Here is a 16,884-nt window from a genome sequence, read left to right on the forward strand (position 1 = left end):
AGCCCTGAATTTTTTTTTTTGCTATTCTGGATGGCGCAGTGGTTAGCACCGCAGCCTCACAGCTCCAGCGACCCAGGTTCAATTCTGGGTACTGCCTGTGTGGAGTTTGCAAGTTCTCTCTGTGACTGCGTGGGTTTCCACCGGGTGCTTGGTTTCCTCCCACAGTCAAAGACCTGCAGGTTGATAGGTAAATTGACCATTGTAAATTGCCCCTAGTGTAGGTAGGTGGTAGGAGAATTCAGGGAAGGTGGGGGTGTGGTAGGGAATATGGGATTAATGTAGGATTAGTATAAATGGGTGGTTGATGTTTGGCACAGACTCGGTGGGCCGAAAAGCCTGTTTCAGTGCTGTATCTCTCTATCGAATTATCCAATTCCCTCCTGAAGGCCTTGATCAAATCTGCCTCCACCGCACTCTCAGGCAGTTATTCCAGATGCTAACTATTCACTGCGTAAAACAAGTTTTTCCTCATGTCATCGTTGCTTATTTCGCCAATCATCTTAAATTGGTGTCCTCTGATTCTTGACCCGCCAACAGGAACAGTTTCTCCCGATCTACTCTGTCCAGCTCTGTCTCTAAGGAGAACAGCCCGAGCTTCTCCAATCTATCCATGTAACTTAAGTCCCTAAATCCCTGGAAACATTGTGGTTAATCTTTTCTGTACCCACTCTAATGCCTTGACATCCTTCCTAAAGTGTGGTGCCCAGAACTGGACACAATACTCCAGTTGAGGCCAAACCAGTGTTTTACAAAGTTTCACCATAACTTTCTTGCTTTTGTACTCTCTGCCTCTAATTACAAAACTCAGGATCCTGAATGCCTTTTGAAACACTTTCTCAACCTGCTCTGCCACCTTCACTGATTTGTGCACATATAGCACCTGGTCTCTCTGTTCCTGCAACCTGTCTAGAATTGTACCCTTTAGTTTATATTGCTTCTCCTCATTCTTCCTACCGAATTGTATCATTTCATATTTCTCTACATTAAATTTAATCTGCCACATGTCTGCCCATTCCACCAGCCTGTCTATATCCTCTTGAAATCGATCACTATCCTCCACGCCATTCACAATACTTCCATGTTTTGTGTCATCTGCCAATTTTGAAATTGTGCCCTGGGTACCCAAGTCAAAATATGAAAACCAGTCTCTGTTTTCCGTGTCCCAGTTAGTTTGAGGCTGCTGCAGATGAGGAAAGGAACAAGCACAGACCCCTGCCAATTATTTGCCCTTCCCCCCCCCCCCCCACCCCCCCCCCGATCTGACCCACCCCCACCAAACTGCACAAACTTTCAACTCCAACACTTCCCACCATCCCCTACACCCATGATGTTAATTTGACCCCATTCCCCGCACCCTCCCGCCCCGCACTGATAAACTTACCTCCTCCACCCTCCCCACCAGAGTGGTGCCTTGTTTCTCTGGACGGTAATCTGAAGGTGTGGGAGTGCCGGCCACCGGACTGAAGATGGCAGCGAGATCTAGCGGCGATGTGAGTTTCATTAATTGATTCATTTTAATTTATTTAAATATTCAAATTCAAACCAAGCGGCGGGAGGGCCACCACGAGGCCTTGACGCCACCGGTAATATTGGGCCAGGCCCTCCCGACGACAGGTGCATGGCAGCCCTCTCCCAGAGGCATGTTCAGGCCCCACCCCTTCGCCATGGAACCCAATGCCTGGGGGAGAACAAAATACGGCCTTGTGTCTGCAGTCCTTGTCTCCCACTCTATTTATTGCCGCTGCTCAGGTCCACACTCTGTGGTTTCAGGATGGGACAAAACAAATTACAATCAACAGTCACAAATAGTCCGAGTTTTCACCGGCCGAAAGCTGTTGCAGTTCTGGTTTAGCACCCATTGCTCAGGGCACCGAGCCTGGGGAGTACAAGCAGCAACAGGCTCACTGGAGATTCTCTGCAGGCTCCAAACTGGCGCTAGAAGCATTTGGGGGATTGTACCCTCTCCTTCAAGTAGGGTTGCTAATTTTGTTTGGAGGCATTCTTGGAGGCCTGATTACATGACTTTCTGCCCACATCGAATCACATGAGATCAGATGTTACTGTGTTTACCTGTTGACAGTTGAGAGCATCTGTGGTTGAGCATCTTCATGGTTTGGTGCTCACAGCTGTTGTGCAGGAATTCCAAAAACCAGAAGACCAGCAGACAAAGACAGAAAACCGAGAGCAGGAGAAATTTGCAGAGGAGAAACCAGAGATGGGAGCATGTTTGATTCCACCACTGATTAACAGTAACACTGAAATCGTACTGATAACTAATAATAATACAGACAGACATGCCAACTCTCGCAAATTGATCGCGAGAGACTCGATTTCTTAGTCAAATTCAGCCTTTCTTGTGAGAGGGCTCTGAAATCTTGGTTTTTTCTATCAGTGCTTCTGTGCATGCATACTTACTTGGTCTTACCCACGCATGTGCCTAGATGCCAGAGAACTGACTCTGGAAGAAACCAGACCTGGGGCCTGCTGAAGCATGTTGCTTTACCAAGCCTGGAGCCTGAAGCTGCCGCAGATGTGGGGGCTAGCACTGGCAATTTGAAATATCCAGACTGAGATAAATCATTGTTCAGTTGTAGCACCATCATTTAATAAGCCTTGGGACACCTCTAGCAATATGAAGCTACCACTGCATAAGGTGACTTACAACTACCAGGAAAAGAAACTCAATATCTCCATCTTCACAGTCTGCAGCACATTATGGGTGTATTCTTGCAGGACAAAATCTTAGCAGGCTTAAAAGTGGATAAATCCCTAGGCCCAGATGAGATGTATCTCAGACTGTTAGGTGACGCAATGGAGGAGATAGCAGGGCTCTGACACAAATCTTCAAATCCTCTCTGGCCACAGGAGAGGTACCAGAGGACTGGAGGACAGCGAATGTGGTACCATTATTCAAGAAAGGTAACAGGGATAAACCAGGTAATTTCAGACCGGTGAGTCTAACACCAGTGGTAGGGAAACTATTGGCAAAAATTTTGAGGGACAGGATTAATCTCCACTTGGAGAGGCAGGGATTCATCAGACATAGTCAGCATGGTTTTGCCAGGGGGAGATCATGTCTAGCTAACTTGATTGAATTTTTCGAGGTGGTGACTAGATGTGTAGACGAGAGTAAAGCAGTTGATGTTTTTTTTTAGAGATACAGCACTGAAACAGGCCCTTCGGCCCACCGAGTCTGCTGACCATCAACGACCCATTTATACTAATCCTACATTAATCCCATATTCCTACCACATCCCCACCTTCCCTCAATTCCCCTACCACTTAGCTACACAAGGGGTAATTTACAATGGCCAATTTACCTATCAACCTGCAAGTCTTTGGCTGTGGGGGGAAACCGGAGCACCCGGCGAAAACCCACGCGGTCACAGGGAGAACTTGCCAACTCCGCACAGGCAGTACTCAGAATCGAGCCCGGGTCGCTGGAGCTGTGAGGCTGCGGTGCTAACCACTGCGCCACTGTGCCGCCCAAATACAATACCCTGGGTCTCTGGGTTACTGGTCCAATAACAATACCACTACACCACAGCCTACCCCCCAGTGTAGTCTACGTGGACTTCAGTAAGGCTTTTGATAAGGTCCCACATGGGAGGTTGGTTAAGAAGTTAAGAGCCCATGGGATCCAGGGCAATTTGGCAAATTTAATCCAAAATTGGCTTAGTGGCAGGAGGCAGAGGGTGATGGTTGAGGGTTGTTTTTGCGAGTGGAAGCCTGTGACCAGTGGTGTCCTGCAGGGATCGGTGCTAGGACCCTTGCTGTTTGTAGTGTACATTAACGATTTAGATGTGAATAAAGGAGGTATGATCAGTAAGTTCGCAGATGACACGAAAATTGGTGGTGTCGTAAATAGAGAGGAGGAAAGCCTCAGATTACAGGACGATATAGATGGGCTGGTAAGATGGGTGGAGCTGTGGCAAATGGAATTTAATCCTGAGAAGTGTGAGGTGATGCATTTCTGGAGGACTAACAAGACAAGGGAATATACAATGGATGGTAAGACCCTAGGAAGTACAGAGGGTCAGAGGGACCTTGGTGTACTTGTCCATAGATCACTGAAGGCAGCAGCATGGATAGATAAGGTGGTTAGGAAGGCATATGGGATACTTGCCTTTATTAGTCAAGGCATAGAATATAAGAACAGGGAGGTTTTGATGGAGCTATATAAAACGCTAGTTAGGCCACAGCTGGAGTACTGTGTACAGTTCTGGTCACCACACTATAGGAAGGATGTGATTGCACTGGAAAGGGTGCAGAGGAGATTCACCAGGATGTTGCCTGGGCTGGAGCATTTCAGCTATGAAGAGAGGCTGAAAAGGCCAGAGTTGTTTTCCTTAGAGCAGAGAAAGCTGAGGGGGGACATGATTGAGGTATACAAAATTATGAGGGGTATTGATAGGTTAGATAGGAAGAAACTTTTTCCCTTAGCGGAGGGGTCAATAACCAGGGGCCATAGATTTAAGGTAAGGGGCAGCAGGTTTAGAGGGGATTTGAGGGAAAAAATGTTCACTTAGAGGATGGTTGGAATCTGGTACGCACTGCCTGAAGAGGTGGTTGAGGCAGGAACCCTCACAACATTTAAGAAGTATTTAGACGAGCACTTGAAACATAATAGCATACAAGGCTATGGGCCAAGTACTGGAAAATCGGATGAGAATAAATAGGTGCTTGATGGCCGGCACAGACATGATGGGCCGAAGGGCCTGTTTCTGTGCTGTACAACTCTATGACTCTATTCAAGGATGCTCGTAAACACGCCATGAAGTCCCTAAACGTCAACTATTGCACCTGTGAGTCACTAGCTGCTGACACATCCCGTGGACTGGTGTGCACTACCATGACGACCAGTTGCTACAGTAGCTTGGCAACAGGTGCTAACGTTATAAACAACAACTCACAGAGTCACTTGGCAGCTTCACATGCAGCACTTGTGGCAGAACCTGCCCCTCAAGGATTGGCCTTCACAGCCATCAACATAGGTGCACCAAGAGAAGACACCCTACCTAAATGGATTGTTTGCTGCGTGTCCATCATCTTTCATGGATGGAATGATGCCAACCAAACCTTTGTGAACAGTAAAGCTTATTTTGAAGAAATCATGGAATAGTTACAGCACAGAGGAGGCCATTTTGCAAGAGCAAGTCATGTAATCCCACTCCTCCGCCTTTTCCCACAGCCCTGCAATGTTTTTCTCCAGATAGTTATCCAGTTCCCTTTTGAAAGCCACAATTGAATCTGCCTTCACCACACTCTCAGGCAATGCATTCCAAATCCTAACCACTCGCTGTGTTTAAAAGGTTTTCCTCATGTCATCCTTGGTTCTTTTGCCAGTTACCTTAAATCGGTGTCCTCTGGTTCTTGCCCCTTGTGCCAATGGGAATAGTTTCCCCATCTACTCTGTTTTAAAAAAAATATAAACTGTCAATCAGGCCCCCACCTGCCAAGAATGAAGCATATTAAGTTTGCCACATGGACATCAAATTTCAAATTGTTGCTGGGAAGAAGAGAAGGCCTGTTACAAGGACTGCCAGACCTTGGCTGGAAAAAAGACATTTGCATATTAACAGACAGTGCTTGGAAAGGGCAAAGGACCATTCTCTGACATACAATACACAGTGCCAAGGCATGGTCAGACCAGTTAGTCACATGACTAACCTGCTTAGCAACCTGGGGGTTTCAGAATTGTACAGTTTTGAACTGAGAGTCTGCAGAAAGCTGTTTCCTCCTGGATTGAAAAGACCTCTCCTGGCTGGCTCGCCACAACCTCTTGTCTGCTCCCATTTCTTTCTTATGGAACTCCAAAACCCACTGAAGACACATGAACCCCAAGAAAGAAAAGTCTCCTACAGTGAACAAGGTTTAAGAAGAATACTGGGCCCCAACGAAAAGCTAGATCAACCTACAATCAAGGACTCTACAGCCTTGCAACTTTTCTTTCTTCAGGTGCTTATCCAGTTTCCCTTTGAAAGCCATGATTGAATCTACCTCCATCACCCTTTCAGGCAATGCATTCCAAATCACAACCGTTTGCTGCTTTAAAAAAGTTTTTCCTCATGTTACTCTTAGTTTTTTTGCTAATCACTTTAAATCTATATCCTCTTTCTTGACCCTTCTTGTCAATGGGAATGGTTTCTCTCCCTCTACTCTATATTGACCCCTCATGATTTGGGAAACCTCTATCAAATATCCGCTCAACCTTTTCTTCTGTAAGGATAACAACCCCAAGCTTCTCCAATCTATCATCATAACAAATGCCCCCCATCCCTGGAACCATTCGCTCAAGTCTTCACTTCCTTCCTAAAGTGCAGTGCCCAGAATTGGAAACAATACTCCAGTTGAGGCCAAACCAGTGTTTTAAAAGTTTTGTCATAACTTCCTGGCTCTATGCCTCTATTCATAAAGCCCAGGATCCCATATGATTTTTCACCACTTTCTCAACCTGTCCTGCCACCGTCAACAATTTTTGTACATACCCCCGGTCTCTCTGTCCTGCACTGCCTTTAGAATTGTACCCATTATTTTATTTTGCCTCTCCTCGATCTTCCTGCCAGATTGTCTCACTTCACACTTCTCTGCTTTAAATTTCATCTGCCACGTGCCCACCCATTCCACCAGGTTGTCTATGTTCTCTTGAAGTCTATCACTATCCTTCTCACATCACAGTTCAGTATACTTCCACGTTTTGCATCATCTTCAAATCGTACCCTGTACACACAAGTCTAAGTTATTAATTTATATCAAGAAAAGCAGTGGTCCTAGTACCGGCCCTCAGGGAACACCACTGAATACCTTCCTCCAGTCTGAAAAATAATGTTCACCACGACTCTGTTTCCTGTCCTTTAGCCAATTTTGTATCCATGCTGCCACTGTCCCTTTTATTCCATGGGTTTCAACTTTGCTGACAGGACTGTTTTGTGGCACTTAATCAAATTCCTTTAGGAAGTCCGTTTAAACCACATCGACTATATTACCCTCATCATCCCCTCTGTAACCTCATCAAAAAACTCAATCAAGTTAGTTAAGCACGATTTGCCTTCAACAATTCTGTGCTACCTTTCCTTAATTAATCCACATTTGTCCAACTGACTGCTAATTTTGTCCTGAATTATTATTTCTAAAAGTTTCCCCACCACTGAGGTTAAACCTACTGGACATGGTGTACCATTGTCAATTCACCAGTCCTCTGGCATCACCCTGTATCTAAGGAGGATTGGAATGTTATGGTCACTGCCTCTGCAATTTCCACTTGTATTTCCCTCAGCATCCTTGGATGCATCTCATCTAGTCCCGGACTTATCAACTTTAAGTGTAGCCAGCCTTTCTAATACCTCCTCTTTGTCAATCGTTAGTGTATCCAGTACCAAACACTGCCTTCTTCACAATGACTTTGGCAGGATTCCTTCCTTGATAAAGACAGATGCAAAGTGCTCATTTATTATCTCTACATATTCTCTACCCCCATGCACAGGTCTCCTTTTTGGTCCCTTATCAGCCTCACCTGTCCTCTTACTACTCTTTTACTATTTATTTGCCTATAGAAGATTGTGTCAGAGGTTATAGCCATTTTTCCATTATCTCAAGGAGCTGCTCCTCAATTTCTGGTTGCAATTTTCACCAATGCTCCTTATTCTTGATCACACAGTAGACCAAGGGTTGAGCAGATTGGAGTACCTTCTGGTGGGTCTGCTACTCGGCTTGGTAAAATTCACTGTCTGCAAGTCAAGGATCACAGAATCACAGAATTGTTGCAGCGCAGAAGGAGGCCATTCAGCCCATCATGTCCGCACCGGCTCTCTGAAAGAGCAACTCCCTCAGTTCCATTCCCCTGCCTTCTCCCCGTAACCCTGCACATTCTTCCTTTTCATATAACTGTCTAATTCCCTTTTGAATGCTTCAATTGAACCTGCCTCCACCACGTTCTCAGGCTGTGCATTCTAGACCCTAACCACTCGCTGCGTGAAAAAGTTTTTCCTCATGTCACTTTTGCTTCTCTTACAAAATACTTTATATCTGTGCCCTCTTGTTCTCAATCCTTTCATGAGTGGGAACAGTTTCTCTCTATCTACTCTGTCCAAACCCCTCATGATTTTGAATACCTCTATCAAATCACCTCTCAGCCTTCTCTGCTCCAAGGAAAACAGTTCTAACTGCTCCAATCTATCTGCATAACTGAAATTCCTCAACCCTGGAACAATTCTCATGAATTTTTTCTGTACTCTCTCCAATGCCTTCACGTCTTTCCTAAAGTGCGGTGCCCAGAATTGGACACAATACTCCAGCTGAGGCAGAAATAGTGTCTTATACAAGTTCAACATAACTTCCTTGCTCTTGTACTCTAAGCCCCTATTAATAAAACCCAGGATACCGTATGCTTTATTAACTGCTCTCTCAACCTGTCCTGCCACCTTCAATGACTTATGTACATATACATCCAGGTACCTCTGCTCCTGCAACCCCTTTAGAATTGTACCCTTTATTCTATATTGTCTCTCCCTGTTCTTCCTACCAAAATGAATCACTTCACATTTCTTTGCATTGAACTTCATCTGCCATCTGTCTGCCCATTCCACCAACTTGTCTATGTCCTTTTGAAGTTCTACACTATCCTCCTCACAGTTCACAATGCTTCCAAGTTTCGTATCATCTGCAAACTTTGAAATTGTGCCCTGTACAAAATACTTGCTCATGGTTCCCACACCCCTGACAAGTTATCAGTTCTGCTTCCCTCCTATCTGAGCTCCCTCTCAGGTTCCCACCCCCCTGACAATTTAGTTTAAACCCTCCCCAACAGCACTAGCAAATCTCCCTGCGAGGATATTCGTCCCAGTCCTGTTAAGATGCAACCCGTCCACCTTGTACCTGTCCCACCTGTCCCAGAACTGGTCCCAATGTCTCAGAAATCTGATGCCCTCCCTCCTACACCAGTTCTCCAGCCATGTGTTCAATCACTCAATTCTCCTATTCTTATGCTCACTTGCACATGGGACTGGGAGTAATCCTGAGATTACTGCTTTTGAGGTCCTGCTTTTTAATTTCCTTCCTAGCTCCCTAAAATCTGATTTCAGGACCTCATCCCTTCTTACCTATGTCATTGGTACCAATGTGGGGGCGGCGCAGTGGTTAGCACCGCAGCCTCACAGCTCCAGTGACCCAGGTTCGGTTCTGGGTACTGCCTGTACGGAGTTTGCAAGTTCTCCCTGTGACCGCGTGGGTTTCCGCCGGGTGCTCCGGTTTCCTCCCACAGCCAAAGACTTGCAGGTTGATATGTAAATTGGCCATTGTAAATTGCCCCTAGTATAGGTAGGTGGTAGGAGAATTGAGGGAAAGTGGGGATGTAAGGGAATATGGGATTAATGTAGGATTAGTACAAATGGGTGGTTGTTGGTCGGTACAGACTCGGTGGGCCGAAGGGCCCGTTTCAGTGCTGTATCTCTCTATGATTCTATGACCTTTGGCTGTTCACCCTCCCCGGAAGAATGTCTTGCAGCCATTCTGAGACATCCTTGACCTTGGCACCAGAGAGGCAACACACACACTCCTGGAGTCATGTTTACTGCCGCAGAAATGGCTGTCTGTTCCCCTAACTAATGAATCCCCGATCAATCCTGCTTTTCCACTCCTCATCCTACCCTCCTGTGCAGCTGAGCTACCTGTGGTGCCACAAACTTAGCTTTGACTGCACTCCTCTGAGGAACCATCACCCTCACCAGTATCCAAAATGGAGAACCGATTAGCGAGTGAGATCATATCAGGGGACTCCTGCATTACCTGCCTGGTTCTCTTAGACTGCCTGGCCATCACCCATTCCCTAATCTGCCTGTGACCACCTCCCTAAACATGCTATCCACATAGTCCTCCGCCTCACAGATGCAGAACATTGACTCCAGCCGCTGCTCGAGTTCCAAAACCCAGAGCTCAAGCTTCTGCAGCCGGTGACACCTCCTGCAGACGTGTTTGTCTAGGACACATGTGCGTCCATGACTTCCCACATGCCACAGGCTGTACATTCCACTTGGCAGAGCTGCCCTGCCATACCTTAACTTTACAGACTATTTATTATAAATAGTATGCTTACCAGGTACTCACCAAACAGCTCCTCCCACTGCACCGAAGCAGGAACCAAATACTGGAGGGTTAAAAAAGTAGAAAAAAAAAGTAGAAAAATGGAGCACCTCCTCCCCCTTCACCGAACTCACCACTCACCAAACTCGAATCTCCACACTCAGCTTGCAATTTGCACACCGTTTACAGGCTGCACCCTGACCTCTGTATTTATACCTTTTGAAGCTGAAACTGTAGCAACCAGATTTGACTAGTCAGCTACTCAACTAATCAGCTACTCAGTTAATCCCTGCCTAAAACTGTAAGAAAATTACTTTACTTTCTTAACCCTACTTTATCTAGAGAGTAAATCCCAGTTAAATGCTAACTGCAGACCAGACTTTCATAAAGATAACAACACTTAAAATCCCCACTCACCAAACACAAATCTCCATACTCAGCTTGCAATCTACACATCGTTCAGGATAATTGTGGCGGGTTTCCCCAACTGCCTGCTGCTCTTCTGAGCCCTGGTGCATGCTTTGGTGACTGAAGCAGGATGATATGGTGTCCACTCGTTTACTCAAAGACTTTTTTTGTGACTGGTCGTCATTGGAGGACATTGCCTGCTTTATTGACAGTGATAACCAAATTGTTACTTAAAGTTACTCACATGTACCTTTAGTAAGACTCGGCTGCTTGTTAGCTAAAACAAAGACCCTGGGAAAACCCAGTGAATCTTGTCTGAAATGAACAGTTAAAAATGACAGCACCACACAAAGACAGTTGGGAAGGTAGTAGCCTCCTCCCAGTACAATTTATTGCCTAATCTACATTGCCATCTGCCTTTATGTTCAACACACTGTCTCCCTCCCCCTTTCATATTCACCATAACTACTATCCTTCAACCTTATTGCCTTTACTTCTGCTACTATTTACCACGTACTATTAAAAATTCCAACCTGAACTATAAACCTCTCCCCTAAAACTGCAGACCACTGCCACTAGTTTAAGGACCTGAGCAGGGCGGACAAAGTAATACACTGGATACTTTCCCAGTTCTTTGTCGAACGCCAGCACACTCTTCATCCTCTAAGATCAAGAGCTTTACAACTAATCCTTCACATTGCACTCTCCTTAAAAGGGGCATGAACTAGTGATCTTACAGTATGTGTAGCCATCTTCCCCAAATGGTGCTTATTTGCATGTATACTCAGAAACCTCTTCTTCCACTTCAAAAAGCTGATACCAGCACATCTATTACAACTGTCCAAAGCCACTTAAGAATATCTTGGCTTCACCCAATTAACTAAATCTTATTGCAGGAGACATTTGTGCATAATGTCTGGGAGAGGCAAGGGACTGGTACTATATGATGTAGGCTATGGCATTTATGTGGAGAAACTGTTCTTTCTATGGGAGATGGTAAGGCTAAGGGCATAGAGTTGGTGCTAAATTGGTGATTGCGTGCATGTACACAAGCATGTACAGTATCTCTGAATAAGCACACCCTTTCCTGTCTCTTTAATTCCAAAGCAGTCAAGCACATCTATTCATAACTTGTACCCTCCTTTCCTGCAGATCCACTACAGCAATAAGGGACAGAGTATGAGGAAGAGCAGGAAAAAAGTTGCATCTTCTTCCATGTCAATGATGACGATAAAGGAGGAAGTCAAGATCAAGGTTCATAGACCAAGATCATGTAACGTGCTCCTCTCCACCACAACCCCTGAATCTCACATTCTGCACTACCAGCTGAGATACTTTTACAATTGTGAGTGTGTGGATTAGATAATGGGCAGGAATTTGATGGGGCAAGGCATCTTGTGTGTGTCCGGTTAACTGGAATCGTAACATTTTACAGCACAGGAAGAGGTGATTTGGCCCATAATGCCTGTGCTGGCTCTTTGAAAGATCTGTCCAGTTTAGTCCCTCACCCCAACTTTGTCTCCATAACCCTCCAAATTAATCCTTTTCAAGTGCATGCCCAGATGCCTTATGAAATTTACTATGGATTCTGCTTCCACCACTCTTTCAGGTGGTGTGTTTCAGCTCATAACAAGCTTCTGTGTTTAGAGCTTTCTCCTCATTTGCAATATAGTTCTTTTGCCAGTTATTTGAAATCCATGACCTCTGGCTACCAAAGCAAATAATTTCTCCCTATTCGCTCTATCAAAACGCCTCATAATTTTGAATACCTCTATTAGGTCTCCCCTTAACCTTTTCTGTGCTGAGGAAAACTATCTCAGCTTCTCCAATCTCTCCACAAAACTGAGGTCACACGTCCCTGATCTTCCCTGCACCCTCTCCAAGGCCTTGATATCTTTCCTAAAGTGTGGTGCCCAGAATTGTACACAATATTTCAGTTGAGGCCTAACCAAGTATTTCTAAAGGGTTAGCATGGTTTCCTTGTTTTTGTATTCAATGTCCCTAGTTACAAAGCTAAGTATCCCATCCCGCGCGGGGCGGCACAGTGGTTAGCACTGCAGCTTCACAGCTCCAGCGACCCGGGTTCAATTCTGGGTACTGCCTGTGTGGAGTTTGCAAGTTCTCCCTGTGTCTGCGTGGGTTTCCTCCAGGTGCTCCAGTTTCCTCCCACATGCCAAAGACTTGCAGGTTGATAGGTAAATTGGCCATTATAAATTGCGCCTAGTATAGGTAGGCGGTAGGGAAATATAGGGACAGGTGGGGATGTGGTAGGAATATGGGATTAGTGTAGGATTAGTATAAATGGGTGGTTGATGGTCGGCACAGACTCGGTGGGCTGAAGGGCCTGTTTCAGTGCTGTATCTCTAAACTAAACGCTTTCTTAACCGCCTTATCAGCTTGCCCTGCCACCTTCAAGTATTTGTGAATATGCATCTCCTCACCTCAAAATAATGCTATTTTGTAGTAGCCACACCATGTTGTTCCTGCCAAAGTATGTCACTTCACACTTACTTGCACTAAACTGCATCTGCTATTTGTTTGCCCATTTGACCGGTGTGTCTTTGTCCTCCTGAAGTCTATATATCCTTCTCACTATTTACAACTTTACTTTTGCGTCATTCAAAAACTTTGAAATTGTACTCCCTATAGCCAACAAGAAAAGCAATGGTCCTAATTCCAGTCCCTGGAATAACTGCATGATCCTCTGCAATTCGAAAATCAGCCGATCAAATGAACTCTCTGCCTTTATCCCTTAACTAGTTACCTACTCAAGTTACCGCCTGTCCTTTAATTCCATGTGCTTCTATTTTCCGACTAAGTCTGTTAGATGGTACTTTATCAAATGCCTTTTTAAAGTTTGTGTATACATCTACAGCACTACCTCTAAAAACCATATCAGTTACTTCATCCAAGAGCTCAATCATGTTAGTCAAGCATGATTTGCCTTTAATAAATCAGTGCTAGTTCGTAGAATCAAAGAATAGTACCCCAGAGAAGGATGCCATTTGGCCCATCGAGTCAGTGCTGGCTCTTTGAAAGAGCACTCCAGTTAGTCCTACAATTTCTTCTCTCTCTAATTTAATTCAGAGAGTCATAGGGCTGTATTTTTAAAGCCCGCTGAGTGTAGGTTCAGAGGCGAGCGCGATTTGAAGATTGCGTCCTCTGAGGTCGGCACTAGGACCTGCTGCCTCCGGAATGCCACATCAATTCTAAAGGGATGCTGGAAGGAAACGGGTCGGGCACTCACCTCCAATTAAGGGCCTGTTGAGCTCATTAGCAAGCTTGTCAACAGCAGTTTTTAATTTTCAAAGGCTGGGAATGTGCAGGATGCCATGTGGAGGAAACGGCAGGGTGTTCAATTCGTGAACACGGGTGGGGGGGGTGGTGGCCATGAGGGTTTGGGAAACGCTGATTAACAGAATGAAGAGGCACAAAATAAAGCTCAGCTGCTTCAAGAGTGCCACAGAGTGGCCATTGCTGCAGCTCTAAGATTTGCTTTTCTCAGAGGTGCGTGGCAGGACTCCGAAGAGGAACGTGAGCTGGTTGGCATCACTTGGGCAGCTGGGTCAGCAGGGGAAGGCCTGGTGAACGCACAAAGCCCAGCTGAGGCAGTTTGGATGAGAACAAGCTACCCTGACATTGGACAGAGCAGCCAGGATGAGCTGCAGCAGATGCAACATCCTGGACAGCAGGAGGCTAGAGGAGAACAGTGGGGGGGGGGGGGGGGCTGCAAGGGGAGGAATACCAAGACATCAGATGCACAGTCCAAAGGTCAGCTTCCTGCAAATGACAGAGTGCCAGTGCTGTGGAAGACTGCACCTATCCAGGCAAATCGTCGCAGTGGAAGGGTTTTGGCACAAAATACAGATCTCTCCCTCAGGACAACCCAGCAACCTCAGTGATGGCTGCCGAGGGGTGTCTAAATGAGTCCCACAGTTCATCTGACCCACTACCATTCCCTATCCCACTTGCTCTAAGTGAACAGGAAACCCGTCTCCATACAAATTACGGGCTTACTCATTTCAAAATCCAAACCTGAATCAATTTCTCACCAGAGGTGGATTTCTGACCCAAATCTAGACCTGGCTCCTGTTTCCCACCTCCGTAACAAAAATCCAGTTCATAGAGTGATGGAGTCAAAATGGCTCAGAAGGAGGCCATTCGGCCCATCGAGTCCATGCACTCTGCAGAGAAATTCCATCAGTCCCATTCCCTGGCTCTATGCCCTTAGCCCTGTAAGTTTACTTCTCTGAAGTGTCATTCCAATTTCCTTTTCAAATCATTCATCGTCTCTGCTTATACCAACCTCGTAAGCAGCAAGTTCCAGGTCATTACCACTCACTGCATAAAAACGTTCTTCCTCACATCCCCCCCCTGCACCTTTTGCCCAAAACCTTAAATCTTTATCCCCTAATCCTTGTACCATTAGCTAATGGGAATAGCTTTTCTTTGTCGACCCTATCCAAACCTGCCAGAATCTTGTACACCTCTATCAAATCTCCCCTCAATTTCCTTTGCTCCAAAGAAAACAACCCCAGCTTCTCCATGATTTAGTAACATGGTCCTGCCTCAGGGCCATTTTTGAAGAGCTGGGTTGGGGTACGGGGTTGGGCTAGGGCGGGAAACCTATTAAGGCAATAAATGTTCTGAGGCCCCGCATGGCCTCCCGCTGTGGCTGAAAACAGGCCAATGCACGGAGGCATCCTCCCGTGGCAGACCAGGAAGCTAGCTTTCCAGCATCGTTTTAACCAACCCCCACTACCCCAGGGCCAACATACAGAGATGGTCACAGCTACAGTTGCAGCTCACCTTGGGGCTAAATTTTCTGAGCCCGTATTACTGGTAAGCCAAATTGCTTCCAACCATCATTGTTGGATGGAAAATTGGAGGCAACATCCCTGTGATTTATCAATAATCCACCATTGGCACAGACGTAGAAAATCTAGACCATGAATGCATACATTTACAATGCCTACATCAACCAATATGTAACCAGGACAAAATTCAGGAAAGTAATCTTACAAGGGATAATTTTCTGACTGAGCAGTCTCCGTGTGCATTTTGGAAATTCATTGTTCAGTGCTTGATTTTACAGCCATTATATGACTATTTAGAAAATATTGTGAAGCTCTGCCTAAAATAAAGAGGTGTATTTCCATTGTCGGAAATTTCCATGGGCTTATTAAGTTAGAAAATGATAGTTAATTGGATGGCTAAATGCATAGCACCACAAGCCCAGGGGTGGGTTGAAGACTATCCCATCCATTTTATTACTGCATTTTTGTGTACACGGGACCCTGATGGCATTTTAACCCTCTCCTGAGTGGGATGCCTGCTATAGCTGTTCTGCTCCACTAGGTAAAGCTGTTGTGAAGCCTCCAAGGTGACTGAAGTACTCCCCTGGAACCCACAAGGAAAGTTTGGGCCTCTAGCAAGACCACTGAAACACCTTTCTCTCCTCCCCCCAAACATTCAGTTGCTCCAGCCTTCTCTTAATGGGACCCCGATCTTCATTACACACTCCTGCCACCCAGCTGCAACATCCTGCCCAAAACGGGCGAGCATCTGACTGGCAGCTTTCAAATGAGGTCCAGCAGTTAAAGTTTGCCAGGCATCTGATGAATACTCCTGCAGGGAATTGTTCACTCCAGCCAGATACTTGCTAGGAGTTAAAATTAGACTGATAGATAACAGCTATGCCCTAACTATATAGAAGTTATGTTAGCTCCTTTCCAATCCTCAGGAACCTCTCCAGAATGTAGCAAGTTAACAAAATTGTTAGATCAAGCTTTATTAATCTTAGTGCGCATTTCAAACTTGAGTGCAATTGTCTGGAATATATAGTTTAAGAACAAACCTCCTTGCAACCATATAAACCCTTTGTTATCTGCAATTTCTAGCCCCTTTTCTACAGTGCTATTTCTTTGTCCCCAGATTCCCATTAAAGTGGAGCAATAAGTTTTCCATACTTTGTTTACTATACAAGTATGTAAAAAAAAGTGATTAGCAGTCTTGAATTTATTGTTTCTCTTGGCTTTTCTTGTTACTTTTGCTTGCCTTCATCATATCGCTAATACGCTTTGCCTGCTGCAAGCCTTCTATTCATCCCTTTACATCTCGACTTAGCTGGCCTCTCCCATTAATCAGTCAGGATGTTTAAACTGTAAAAAGGTCAACTCAACATTACAGTAATAAAATTACTTTTTTTGTACAATGAGCTTTTCTACTTTCACTCAGTATGTGTGCATAAGTCATTACTGTAGATTATTTTGGTGGAAATAGCACACAACAATGTTGGAGCATTTAAAGCTTTTGCACGAGTGTGCGCGCCAATTTAAGTTACACCCTATTAAAGAGAATGACATACAAAAAAGTCTCTAATACAGATCACATGCCAGT

The sequence above is a fragment of the Heterodontus francisci genome, chromosome 2, assembly GCF_036365525.1.
Source record: "Heterodontus francisci isolate sHetFra1 chromosome 2, sHetFra1.hap1, whole genome shotgun sequence".
In the NCBI taxonomy this organism is placed as follows: Eukaryota; Metazoa; Chordata; class Chondrichthyes; order Heterodontiformes; family Heterodontidae; genus Heterodontus; species Heterodontus francisci.